Raw genomic sequence first — 13,205 nt, forward strand, 5'->3', positions numbered from 1 at the left:
ACATGGAGTACAGCAACAGTGAGCACGGGACAGATGGAGAACAAATCCAAATAACAGACTTCCAGAGCCACCCTAATATAAGTGACTGGGGTAGGGTGGGAGAATAAAACCAGATTGCTGGATTGCTAAAAGCAAACAAATATCAATAAATCACAAGTTAAGTCAGGAAAGGGAGAGCAAATAAGGAAGTGGCACACCTCAGCCATCCTTCTGCCACACAGAGTCTGAGATGTTGGGAAGGTGAGTGAGCTGAAGTTGACAGGGGCTTCCGAGCCAGGCCGAGGAGCAGGATCAGTGGTGGAGATGAGAAGAAAGGCTGACAAAGTCCTCCTGGGTCAGGCAACACATTTAGTGGGTAGAAATCTTAAGGAGCCTGCAGGAGTTAAATGATATGTAAAGCAACACCTCTTATATCTGGATAAGACTCCAGGCTCTGTGCTAACTAAGATATTCTCCCACCCCCTTTGTCTCCTGGGGCATAAGTAGAAGTTAGAGAGACGTGAGTTCGAAGATCTAGGTTTTTAAAAAGAAAGAAAAGAAAACCAATTTTATTAATTTCTTCTAGAACAGCCAGCACTTCATACAAATCAGGGGTGGGGACAGAGGTCTCTGTGGTCTCCAGGGATGGCATTGGTGGATAGTCCCCAGGTGGCAGCTTAACTTCCTGACTCACACTCCAAAAGTAGAGGAACCACTCTTGTTTATTTGTCCTTTCAAAGTGGACTAGGTGCTGGTAAAAAGTGCCTTTTTATCTTCAGTGCTCACCCTTGACGCATTAACCTTTTTACTGGAATAGTTGCCCTGTCCCCCAAGGCTCTTGGGCACAGGAAAGGCCACCAAGGCCAGCTCTCAACCCTCATTATACCTTGCCTGGCTATGCTTTATTGGCTTCTTGTCTTCTGACTTCAGTCCTGTCTTCCACCACTGCCCCCCAGCACACCCTCCTACCTTTTCAGTAAAGTGTCCAAATCTTAAATGCACAGCTTGATGAATTTTTGCATAGGTAAGCACTCTTGTAATCACACCATGATCATGTTCTAGAACATTCCCAGCACTCTGGATAGCTCCCTTTTAAACCTTCTTTCAGTCGGAACTCCCTCAAAGGTAACCACTATCCTAACTTGTATCATTGTACAGCAGTTTTGCTGTTTTGAGCTTTATATAAATGGAATCATGGCATATTCACTCATTTTATATTTCACTTAACAATATATCTGTGGTCTGGTGTGGTGTCCCACACCTGTAATCACAACACTTTGGGAGGCCAAGGTGGAAGGATCGCTTGAGGTCAGGAGTTCAAGACCAGCCTGGGCAACACAGGGAAATCCAGTCTCTATACAATATAGTTTAGCTAGCTAGCTAGCTAGATAGATAGATAGATGGTAGTTAGATGATAGATAGATAGATAGATAGGTAGATAGATAGATAGATAGGTGATAGACAGTGGATAGATGATAGATGATTGATAGATGATCTGTGAGATTTATTCATGTTGTAGAATATTCAGAAGTTTATTCTTTTTTGTAACTATATAGTATCCATGCAGTAACTATACCACACTTTTTTTACCCATTTTATTGTTGATTGATATTTTGATCATTTCTGGTTTGAGACTATCTTTTTAAATGATGTTATGAATATTCTCATTGAGGTTTTTGTGTTGTACATAAATACCTTTTCTGGGTACATACCTAACAGTGAACTTGCTGGGTTGAATGGTGTATGCATGCTTAGCTCTAAGTGATATTGCTGAACACTCTTTTGAAGTAATTGTATTGATTTACATTCTTGACTGTCATTGAAGGGAGCCCCCCTCTTCAGTTGTTATACATCCTCACCAGCACTTGATGTCTCGCTTCAGCCATTCTGATTGCTGCAGTGCTGCATCCCTGTGGTCTTTTTATATTGTGTTTACATGATCTTATATGTTTATTCACCATTTTGATATCCTCTTTTGCGAAGTGCCTATTCAAATATTTTCCTATTTTTTAATTGGTGAGTCTATGTTTTTCTTTTTCTTTTTTTTTTTTTTTTTTTTTTTTTTTTTTGAGACGGAGTCTCTACCGCCCGGGCTGGAGTGCAGTGGCCGGATCTCAGCTCACTGCAAGCTCCGCCTCCCGGGTTCACGACATTCTCCTGCCTCAGCCTCCCGAGTAGCTGGGACTACAGGCGCCCGCCACCTCGCCCGGCTAGTTTTTTGTGTTTTTTAGTAGAGACGGGGTTTCACCGTGTTAGCCAGGATGGTCTCGATCTCCTGACCTCGTGATCCGCCCGTCTCGGCCTCCCAAAGTGCTGGGATTACAGGCTTGAGCCACCGCGCCCGGCCCTATGTTTTTCTTATTTGTTGCCTTTGTATGTTTTGGATGCAAGTTCTCTATCACATATCTTCTCTCATTCTACAGCTTGCCTTTTTACTCTCTTAATTGTGTCTTTTGATGAAGAGAAGTTTTAAATTTTAACAAATTTCCATTTATCAATCTTTTCCTTTCTGGTCAGTGCTTTTTCTGTCCTGTTTAAGGAACTTCTTTGCCTACCCGAGATCATGAACATATATTCCACAGGGGTTTTGTTCAGCAACTTTGTTTTAGCTTTCATATTTAGGTCTATGATCCCTTCAAAATTACTTCAGTGGGAAGCAGTGGTCAACTTTATTTGTTTGTTTGTTTGTTTATTATCTTGCTCTGTCACTGAGGCTGGAATGCAGTGGTGAGATCACAGCTCACTGCAGCCTCAGCCTTCTGGACTGAAGCGATCCTCCCACCTCAGCCTCTGGAGTAGCTGGGACCACAGGCGCCCACCACCATGCCCAGCTAATGTTTTATTTTTATTTTTTGTAGAGACGGGGTTTCACCATGTTGCCCAGACTGGTCTCTAACTCCTGGGCTCAAGCGATCCTCCCACTTCAGCCTCCCAAAGTGCTGGGAAACATTTATTTTAATATAGCTATCCAGTTGACTCAGCACCATGTATTGTAAGCACGATTCTTTTCCAGCTGAAATGCAGTGGACCCTTGGTCATAGTGACCATATGTGAATATCTCTATCTCTGGATTCTATTCTATTCCATTGGCTTCTTTGTGTGTACTTGAACCTATATACCATACCACTCTGCTTACTACAGTAGCTTTACAGTAGAAGTTTTGATATCACATAATTTCTCTTTGTTCCTCTTCATAACTGACTTGGGTATTATAGGTCATTTGCATTTCCATATAATTTTGGAATCACTTCTCAGTTTCCACACATGTATGCACAAACACAAGGGAACAAAACTGCTGGGATTTTGACTGGACCTGCATTGAATCTAGAGTCTCCTTTGGGCCCACTGGCAATTCTCATTTGGCTGCTGCCTGACTTCTCTTGGCCACTAAGTAAAGAGGTAAGCACTCATTTTAATTGTGGCAAGCGACAGTGAGCAATAAAAAAGCAGCCCAGCTTGGGGGTGGGGTGGGGAGCAACCTTGAGAGAGGTTGTACCTGCCTAGGGACCAATGACCAGGGATCCCCAGGGCCCTGGGGACATTCTTCTTTCCCCTCCCTTGCTAAGTAATTGTATTGATCTAGTAGTCATTTCAGAGAGTCCCAGTTGTTATACATCCTCGCCAACCCTTGATGTTTTATTTCAGCCATTCTGGTTGGTGCAGAATATAGTCTCTTTATTTTGTATTTGCATGATCTTTTATGTTTACTCACCATAGTTGAATAAACATATAAGACTTAAAGAAATGGAAGTACTATGTTCATGAATTGAAAGAATCAATAGTGTTAAGATGTCTATTTCCTTCCTACAGAAAATAGACATCTTAACACTACTGATTCTTTCAACTCATCAACATGGTACTTCCATTTCTTTAAGTCTTTGATTTCGCTCGGCATTGTACTTCTCAGTGTAGAGGTTGTGCCCATATTTCACTGGTTTTATTTCTTAGGTATTTAATTTGTTAATACTATTGTAAGTTGTATTTAAAAATTTTGTCTTCTACATATTGTCACTAGTCTATAGAAAATATAATTGATTTTTGATTATTGACCTTGTGTCTAGCAACCTTGCTAGATTCATTTATTTGTTCTAGTCTTATCTGAACCAAACTGTAAACTAACTAAGGGGTTAGATGTCCTCTAACCCCTTCTGCAGAGTGCTAGACCTCAATAAATACTCCTGGCTACACTGAAAATCTTCCTACAGTGAAGAGAGGGGAAAGAAGAGTGTCCCCAGGGCCCTGGGGATCCCTGGTCATTGGTCCCTAGGCAGGTGTAACCCCCCTCAAGGTTGGTCCCCACCCCTAAGCTGGGCTGCTTTTTAATTGCTCACTGTCCCTTGCCACCATTAAAATGAGTACTTACCTTTTTGCTTAGTGGCCAAGAGAAGTCAGCAGCCAAATGAGAACTGCCAGTGAGCCCAAAGGGGGCTAAATGTACACACTTCTTCTCTCCTCTGAGAGCTCCTGGCTGAGTTTCCATGGGAGCCTCTGGCATAGGCTGCAGGGGTATAGCTGGGATGTGTTGAGAGAGAGGATGGAATTGGTACTGAGGAGTGGGTCTGTGGAAGTAACCTTAGGCTGTGAAACACAGAACACAACCATTTGTCAAGTATTTGCCAAGGTCCTAGTCTGGGTGACTCTTTTGCTTGGTCCTCAAGAGGCATGGTCTTGTCCTTAGGAATGTTGCTGTAGATAAGGAGGCAAAGCTTAAGCTGCATAAAGGGAAGGAATGTCTCAGGAGTCCGGAGGCCTGGGTTTAGGTTCTGGCTCAATCAGCAAGGAAAGCTATCGAGCATTCCAACCTATACCTTCCCTTCCTGCATGGGCCTGGTCTCCCAACGAGATTATAAAAGGGCATTAGTCATCCTCTCCAGTTCCACCTGGCTTGAGGCTCTCCCATAGAAGCAGCCCAGAAGGCCAAGCAAGAAGAGGAGATGATAAGTGCAGTGAGTATCTAGGTAAAAAGATTCATGTGGAATGGGGTGGGTAGGTTCACAAGGGAGGCTGGAGTGAGAGATTGGGCATGCGCAGAGTTGGGTGGGTGGAGAGGAGGAGGCCAGCTCCTCCCAGTGTGTCTGCTGTCTTTGTGAGGACCATCTCCAGGCACATTCTATCCATCTCCCACCACTGTAAGCAGTGTGACCTGATGGAGTGTCCAAGGTATAAATCAGAGGTAGAAGGAATGCAAAAAGGAGGAAGGCACTGCAGAGAGAAGGGGTGAGGGCCTGAGGTGGTGGGGTAGGGGGGTGGGCAGGAGTGGGGCACATCTCCCATGTGTGCAAAAGCAGCTTCATACTGTGGCTGATATGTGGGTCACCTGGTTCAGGATCAGGGACTCATGCAGAATGGTTAAGGATGACTTACAACCGTCACTGAAAAATCCCTAGGGAAATTACGGGTAGAGGAGACACCCCCTCTTCAGAGCCTCTCCTCCTCTCTACCGTGTACTGCAAAGACTACTTGGTGGGGTAGGGGGCTGCCTGCACCTTGCACTTCTCAAGCAACTCCCTTGTGCCAGGCTCTGGGCTGGGTGCTGGGGTTGTAAAGATGAGGGGGACACAGCTCCTGCTTCAGGAATCATATAAAGAGTGGCGGGACAGAGCTCAGGGTAACCACAGGAACACCCAACCCAGGGGGTGCGGCAGTGGGAGCCCATGGTCCCACTTCTGAGGGAAGGTGGCACCAAAAGATTTAGCCCTGAAAAGGTCACAAAGAAATGAAGCAACCTGAAGGCAGCTCCATGGGGCCGCTGTCCCTGTTGTTGACATTTCTGGAATATGGGTCTAGAATCAGAAGCAAAAGAGGAAGTCCATTCTTCCACACTGCAGAACATTCCTACAGTGGACCCAAGCTGTTTTGTCCTTCTCAGTAGCTTTAAGGTGTCTCCACATAGGGTGAGTTAAGGAAAGATCCCCATAGTGGAGCCTGCCAGCTGTCAGCCTGGGCCAGCTATGTCCCCGGCCACATGAGTCCACTGATGCCACCTCCCACATCTGCAGCCACCTGGAGCTGTGGCTCTGTTGACTTAGGACTGTGCTCGGAGCCATGCTCTGTGTTGTTGTGAGCCCTTAGGCCTTGGTGCATGAAGTCCTGGAGTATGGGCTCTGCTGGGAAAGTGTGAGAAGATGGAGGTAGTGAGTGAGGCCCTGGGCAGAAAAGGGGGAAGATTCTCATGGCAGAGGCACCAAGGCTAGGCATCTGGGCCTCCATCCTCTTGCTCAACAGAGGGCCTGACATTCCATGCTGGGAGGTGTGGACACCTTGGGGGGGCCGTGGCTGGGTGAGGGTGAGAAAAGGGGGTCTTGAGGCTGCTGGATGAATGGCAAGCAGGGGAAGAGGGCAAGGCCAGGGGCGTGGGTGGGGCGGTAGGAGGTGATCTCCAGCCTGGAGGCTCCTGTGGAGGGAGGCAGGGGAAGGTCATGCCCAACTCCTGAGCCCTTCCTCTGCCCAGGGTTGTGGGTTCCAGCCACCATGGGATTCCTGGCTGCATGGACACTCTTTATCTCCTGGGGTAAAGCTGCAGGGGAGAAGGCACCCAGTGCGTCATGTTCCGCCTCTGCTCAGGCTGTGCCAATGTCAACAGCACTGGCCTTCTGTGTCCTCTCATGGCCTGCGTGCGGTGGGGGTGGGGTGGGGGAGGAAGCAGTCACAAAAAGCTTCCCCCACACACCCACCCCCACTGAGGATCTGAGCAGAGCACAGTGGGATACTAAGGACCGCTGGGCAGGGAGAGGTGGGGTGCCTTCGCATGTTTAGCTTCCATACCCACCCTCACGGCCCGCTGCCTCCAGGACCCTGCCCAGCTGGCTTCATCTTGCCAGCCACCTTCCGCCCCCAGCCTGGTTTTGTCCCCCTTCTCTGTCCTGCCCTGCGACTGTGCCTCCTGCTTTACTTTCTCTCACCTAGAAGGTTCCAGCATGTCCCTCCCTCCCTCCCTCAATCCTTACCCATTCTGAGTTCCATCTCTAATCCCTCACGGCCTCTCTGGGCCTCACCAGCCCCCGCTCTGCTGCACAGGCAGATACCCCGAACTCCAGCCCTGCCCATAAGGCTTTGGGCTGCCTCTCTGCATGTGTCTGTTGTCCCCAAAAGACTACAAGGCCATGGAAGGTAGTATCCATGTCCTGCCTCCTCCCAGCCCCTGCACCATTCCTGGTGCACAGTGGCCTAGTGCCTAAGCATGGGCAGGAAGCACTGTGGTCCGGCCCAGCAGCATCACCCAGGCAAAGTCCCTGCTCCAACACTCAGCTCTCCGCTGACCTGCCCGTGTGGCTTTTAGCTAGGTGGAAGCCTTCAGCAAGCCAGTTCCCCTCTGGGATTAGGAAGTGGTCAAATCATAAAGGAAGAAGACAGGCTGGTGGGTGGAAGGGAGCTTCGTGCAGCCACAAAGGGTAGTGGAAAAATTAATACAGTGGAGTCCAGATGACAGCTGGTTATGCCTTGGATTTATGCAGCTCTCTGGGTTTTTTCTGAGGGAGACTGGAACAAAGGCTGCTAGGAATTGTGGTGTCAGAGAGGGATGCAGGCCTTGGATTAGAAAGAGCTGCTTTTTATTTATGCAGCCTGGTGGTGGGTGCACAGGTGTTCATCATAGTATTTTTCTGGCCTTTTTGTATGTCTGAACTATTTCATAACAAATTTTAAAAAGCAAGAGGCACCTGGGGTGGAGATAAAGGAGGTGGCTCTGGAAAGATGGAGGGAAAAAGGCAGGAGGAGAGGCAGGACACCTGGAGTGTAGGTGGAGGAAGGGGCGGGCTCCAGAAACCGGGGGAAGATGTGTGGAAAATCCAATGCCATGAGTCATTGGGCTCCCTCAAGAACTGGTCAGAGCATGGGACAGGGACTCTGCTGGGCAGGGCCAGAGCCAGGGGTGATGTCATCACAGGAATGGACAGCCAAGGAGCCCTGATCAAGTTTATGAAGATACAAAGAATCCCTTGCCGGGGCCTACCCATCCCCTGGATTTACATCCTGGGCTATACCTTTGCTTCCCAGCATTCATGCATGCCTGTCAGCAAAGGGTTTAATTGTTGTTGATGTTTATGTGTTTTTAAAAAATAATTCTAAAGTGGGTGATTCTCCTTCTCAGCATGCCTGGTGTTCAGTCTGAACATCTGAAGAACAGATCAATTGTATGTGTCACGGAGAGGGGGAAGCCATGGAGGGGAATGATCCACTTTACAAAAATGACTTTGTACTTACATAGCCATGTCTTTCGGGGCTTAAAGTGAGATCTAGGGTGTCGGGATGTTTTCCTGTGTGGAAAGTGGAGTTCACCGGTGCAGGTGCGATGCCCACGTGCTGCTGTTAGATGTTCTGCACCTGCCTGGGGCTCCAAGGGGGCAGTGCCTGGGGTGGCCCACTTCACACCAGGGTCAGGCGTGAGCCACACACCTCAGCTTCTCCCCACAGTGAGTGAGACCATGTCTGTTGCTTTTCAAGAAGCAGGTGGGGACCTGTGCCAAGTGTTGGCTTCCCCATAGAGAGCCCATCTACTTTCTGCTCCACCAGAGGCTGCTTGGCCCTCAGGGCCTGAGTTTAGATGCTGTTGTGTGGAGTCTGAGCTGGGATGAGGGCGGAAGGCTGATGACCACCCTGCCCTGCACCATGCTTCTGTGGAGGTGCAGGGTGTCTGTGGTTTATCTGAATACAAGGACCCATTTCCTGTTGACGGGCATCCGTCTGCTAGAAAACTCTATCCTCAGGACCAGGTGGATTTTCATATTATTTATGAGAAAACTGCAATAACAGGCTAGGAACTGGCCTCTGGGTCTCGATTCCACACCTGCTGATGCTTGTGGTATGAGATATTTCGTGCCTGTCCTGCTTGTGTTTGGTGTGGTGTTATCAGTGAGCCCAGTGTGGACTGAGTCTGTCTCCAGGTGGGGGTTAGATTTGCCCTCCTCGTCCTTCCCTGGTCTGGCCTCTACTACAAACACCAGCCACACGAGCCCTTCACCAAGGCAAAATATGGAGTGTGGGTCACTAAATATGTCTGGGTTGGGTTTTCTGACATATGAACCTGAAAGGGACACGACCGGGTGGGAGATGTGGATGATTTGGGGTCACCCTGCCTACTACAGAAGGGTTTCTTGCTGACTCTTCATGGTTAATGCACTCTTTAGAGTCCCCTAGGAAATTCCAGTGTTGTGCAATTCTAAAACAGGTGTTGCATGCTGGGCTCCGAGAATACTGGCAGCCAGGGTGCTGTCTCCAGGCAGGGTAGCTGAGGGTTCCTTTGCAAGTAAACTGGCTGGCCCAAGAGGAAAAACAAAATTACACACACACACACACACACACACACACACACACAAATACATTTCCTCAAATTCTCACCCAAAGTAGAGAAACACTAGAAGTGCCGCCACTCAGCATGCAGTTTTGAATACCTTCTTTCATTTTGAGTATAGGGCTCAAACTTGCCCTCAGCTGTAAGCAGTGTCTCCAAGTCTGGAACTTTTTGGATCATATCCTCTGGAAAAGGACTAGATCCCTCCCTAATCCTCGAGAAATGAACAATTTTTAGTGTCTTACTCTTAAATATAAATGATGGTGAAGTATCAGCTGGTATTTGTAGAAAGGAATCCTCTAACAGGAGACAGAGAGAATGAGAAGGGAGGAAGGGGAGGAGGGGGAGAAGGGAGGAGGCGGAGGAAGGGGAGGGGGAAGAAAAGGAAACAATTAAACAACAACAGAAAAGGAGCTGGCGGAATAGAGCCAAGCCCAGGAGTGGAAGAAAACTTCAATAAAACTGTAATTGATGTCCTCAGAGGGAGAAGAGGAGATAATGCATCCATAAAGTGAGAATGGAAGGTTATAAAAAAGAAACATCCAAGGAATAAGGAATTAAACATATAATAGCAGAAATTTAAAATTCAACGGAAGATTTGAGGGAGAGAAATGACGGACTTACTCAGAATGTGGGAAAAGAAGACAATGATTTAGAAACGAGGATTTGAAAAGATTAAGGAAATTAGGAGGGCCAGCAGTAGGAGTTCCAGAAATGGAGAATAAACCCGAGGAGACGAAAGTATCAGAGAAGTTATACAAGAGCTTCCAGACTGCGAGAATAATTGGCACAGACCCACATCGGGGCACATGGTTGTGGAATTTCAGAATCCTAGAGATAAAGAGAAGAGTTATAAAACCTTCAGAGAGAAAAAAAGGAGGTTGCCTGCAAAAATCAGAACACAGAACAGTGTTAGACTTTCTACCAGCATCCCTGGAATCTAGAAGATACTGGGACAGTGCCTTTAGCCTTCCGAAGGACAGTGGTTTCCAGCTTTGCTTTCTATTCCGTGCCAGTCAAGAGTGAGAGGAATAGTCGTTTCAGGTAGGCATGGGCTCAGATGATGTACCTCCAATGCAGCCTTTCTCAGGAAGCTGCCAGAGGAGCATTCATGCCACTGAAACCAAAGTAAACCAAAAACAAGCATGGCGTGTAGGGTAGACAAGAAAATGGACTCCCAAAGATGTCCACATCCTAATCCCCAGGGCGTTAGGTTATGCAGCAGAAGGGATTGAAGATTGCAGATGGAATGAAGGCTGTGAATCAGCTGGCCCTGAGGTGGGGAGATTGCTTTGGGTGATCAGAATGTGCTGGATAGAATCATAGGGTCCTTATACACGAAAGAGGGAAATGGAAGAGAGGTCAGAGGGAGGCAATATGGGAAGGGCTCGCCCAAGGTTGCAGGCTTTGAAGATGAAGGAAGGGAGCTCTGAGCCATGGAATGTGGTGGCTCTAGAAGCTAGAAATGTTGAGGAAACAATTCTTCCTGAGAGTCTTCCGAAGGAACGCAACCCTGCCGACACCTTGGTTTTAGCACACTGAGACCCATTCCCGATGCTGACTTCCAGAACTCTAAGATAAGAAATCTGTGTTGTCTTATGCCACTTGGTTTGTGGAAATTTGTTAGAGCAGCACTCGAAATTGATGCAGTGTGTTTGGTAGTCCAATGCAAGAATCCAGATGAAAGCTGTGCACCAGGCTTCTGAGCACTTGATCTAGACTGGAGTTGGAAGATGGGGAACTCTAGATGGGGTGATTCTAGGAAAAAATTTAAAAGGAGTGGACAGGTTCCTAACTTGCTGAACTGTCTAGGAAGGGATTTTAACAGACCTGGAAGTCAGTTTATGTGTAAATAAGAGTTAAGTCCATATAAAGCCATTGTTTTTAACAATGAAAAGGAAAAGGTATAACGTTATACAAGAAGGGAAATTGTATCTTGGGCTCATCCATGAATCGTATCTACCTCATCACAATACTGCAAACACTGACAATTGATTTCACTAAAAATGATGGTATCAGGAAGATACAGGGAACAGAAACGTGTGTTTAGAGGGAGATAAAACCTCATTTTCATTATGAGACACTAATAGATAATATCTAAAGTAGGAAATCTAGAAACGTGCTATGAACTGAATTGCATCCCTCTATAATTCATATGTTGAAGCCCTAGCTCCCAATATGGCTGTATTTGGAGTAAGGAAGTAATTAAGATTAAGCAAGGTCATAAAGGTGGAGCCCTGATCCCATGGGATGAGTGTCCTTCTAACAAGAGACACCAGAGAGTGTATTCTCTCTGGCATGTGAGGGCACAGTGAGAAGGTGGTATCTGAAACCAAGAGCAGAGCCCTTGGCAGAAGCTCAACTGGCTGGCACCTTGACCTTGAACCCTCCCAACCTCCAGAACTATGACAGATTTCTGTTGTTAAAGTCACACAGTTTATGACATTTTTGTGACAGCAGCCCTAGCTGACCAATACAGCATTTATTTAAAAATATGTAAGTGAAGAACAAAAATTGCTTTTTAAAAATTGAGAGGTGTTATCTCTGGGAATTGGGGCTCAGTGTGGAGAGGGCTGGAGCAGAGGCTGCTATTTTTCATTGCTGGGCTTTTATTATTTTTGATTTTGTAAAACCATGTATATGTATCAGTTTGATTTTTAAAAGTTAGCCAATTCAAAACAATAAAAGTAATTTATTGACTTAGATAAATGAAGAGTTTGGAAGCAGGATGATCTTCAGGAGCAGTTTGATCTGGTCCCTAGTTCCATTTTTCTGTGATAGCTCAGCATTGCTCACTGGACTTCTTATGGTAACAAAATGGCTGTAGCAGCCCCAGGCCTTGCAAGCACCTTCCACATCTCCAATAGTGGAGCATCTTCCCCAGAAGTCCCCAGCAAACATCTCCTTATATCTTATGTGACAGAATTTGGTCTGGTTACCATGGCCAGGGAACAGAGCTGAGCTGATTGGCTTAAGCCAACCATGACCCACCCCTGAAACACATTGGCTGTGGGGGCCAGGTGGTATCTGGAGGAAATTAGCTTTCTCTCACCAAAAAGAAGGCAGAATGAAAGGTGGATGGTTCAAAATAGCAAATGTTCACTACAGATATGTTCTTCGGAAGGGCATTTTCCTTCTACTTTTCATGAGTTGCAGGTGCCTGCTAACACTGTACTTGAGATTGGTTGGTTGGTTGGTTGGTTGAGTGGGTGGTTCATTGATTTGGTGGCATTTGGGTTAAATATTGACTTTTGCTATATGTGACCCATAAAGCTGGGTCTAGAAAAAAAGACTTTCCAAAGGGAAGTTAAAAGAGGAGAGCATCCCATACAACATGAAGGATTTCGGAACGTGAAGAATGAGAGATGAGTCCATGACCACATCTTCTTAGGGGGACATGTGCACAGCTGTGACGCAATTGGACATAAATGTAGCCTCAGGAAGACAGTGTGATTGAGAGACTCCTAGACATCCCTCTGACCCCCAAATCCTTCCCCAAGCAACCTACTGCAGATGCCTGAAATTACATATTAGAAACTCACCTCTGTAAGAAGTTCCTGTCACCTCTGGGAGGGTGGTGCATTTGGCTGTTGTCCGTTACTAAAGCTGTAAAGTTTGCCAAATCCTTCCTAGAAAGCTGCAATGGGAGGAAGTCTTGGGTGGAGATGCAGGGAGGGGAAAGGTATCTGGAGAGGTACAGCCCACTCCCCACAGGGTGGAGTAGGAAAGAAGCAGCCCCAGGGGAGGACTGGACCAAGGTGGGCACGCCAGCATCAGGTCCTTAGTCTCTGGAGAAGTAACCTTCCTAGGTCTGGATAAGGGGGGCACTAGATGCCCTCTAAACTGCAATTAGCTGACTTGTCAAATTTACCAGCTTTCTCCATTCCCCCTGACTGATACCCACAGCTAGAGGAACACTTGGGACAGGAAGGCTGCT

The 13,205-nt window shown here is 46.8% G+C and overlaps 1 protein-coding gene across 8 annotated transcripts in view; it reads left to right on the plus strand.

Moving 5' to 3' along the window:
* The window catches only part of ZBTB7C (zinc finger and BTB domain containing 7C), a 384,618-nt gene that overhangs the window by 202,540 nt on the left and 168,873 nt on the right, over positions 1-13,205 (plus strand). The window lies entirely within an intron of this gene.

The sequence above is a fragment of the Macaca mulatta genome, chromosome 18 (assembly GCF_049350105.2).
Source record: "Macaca mulatta isolate MMU2019108-1 chromosome 18, T2T-MMU8v2.0, whole genome shotgun sequence".
Classification (NCBI taxonomy): Eukaryota; Metazoa; Chordata; class Mammalia; order Primates; family Cercopithecidae; genus Macaca; species Macaca mulatta.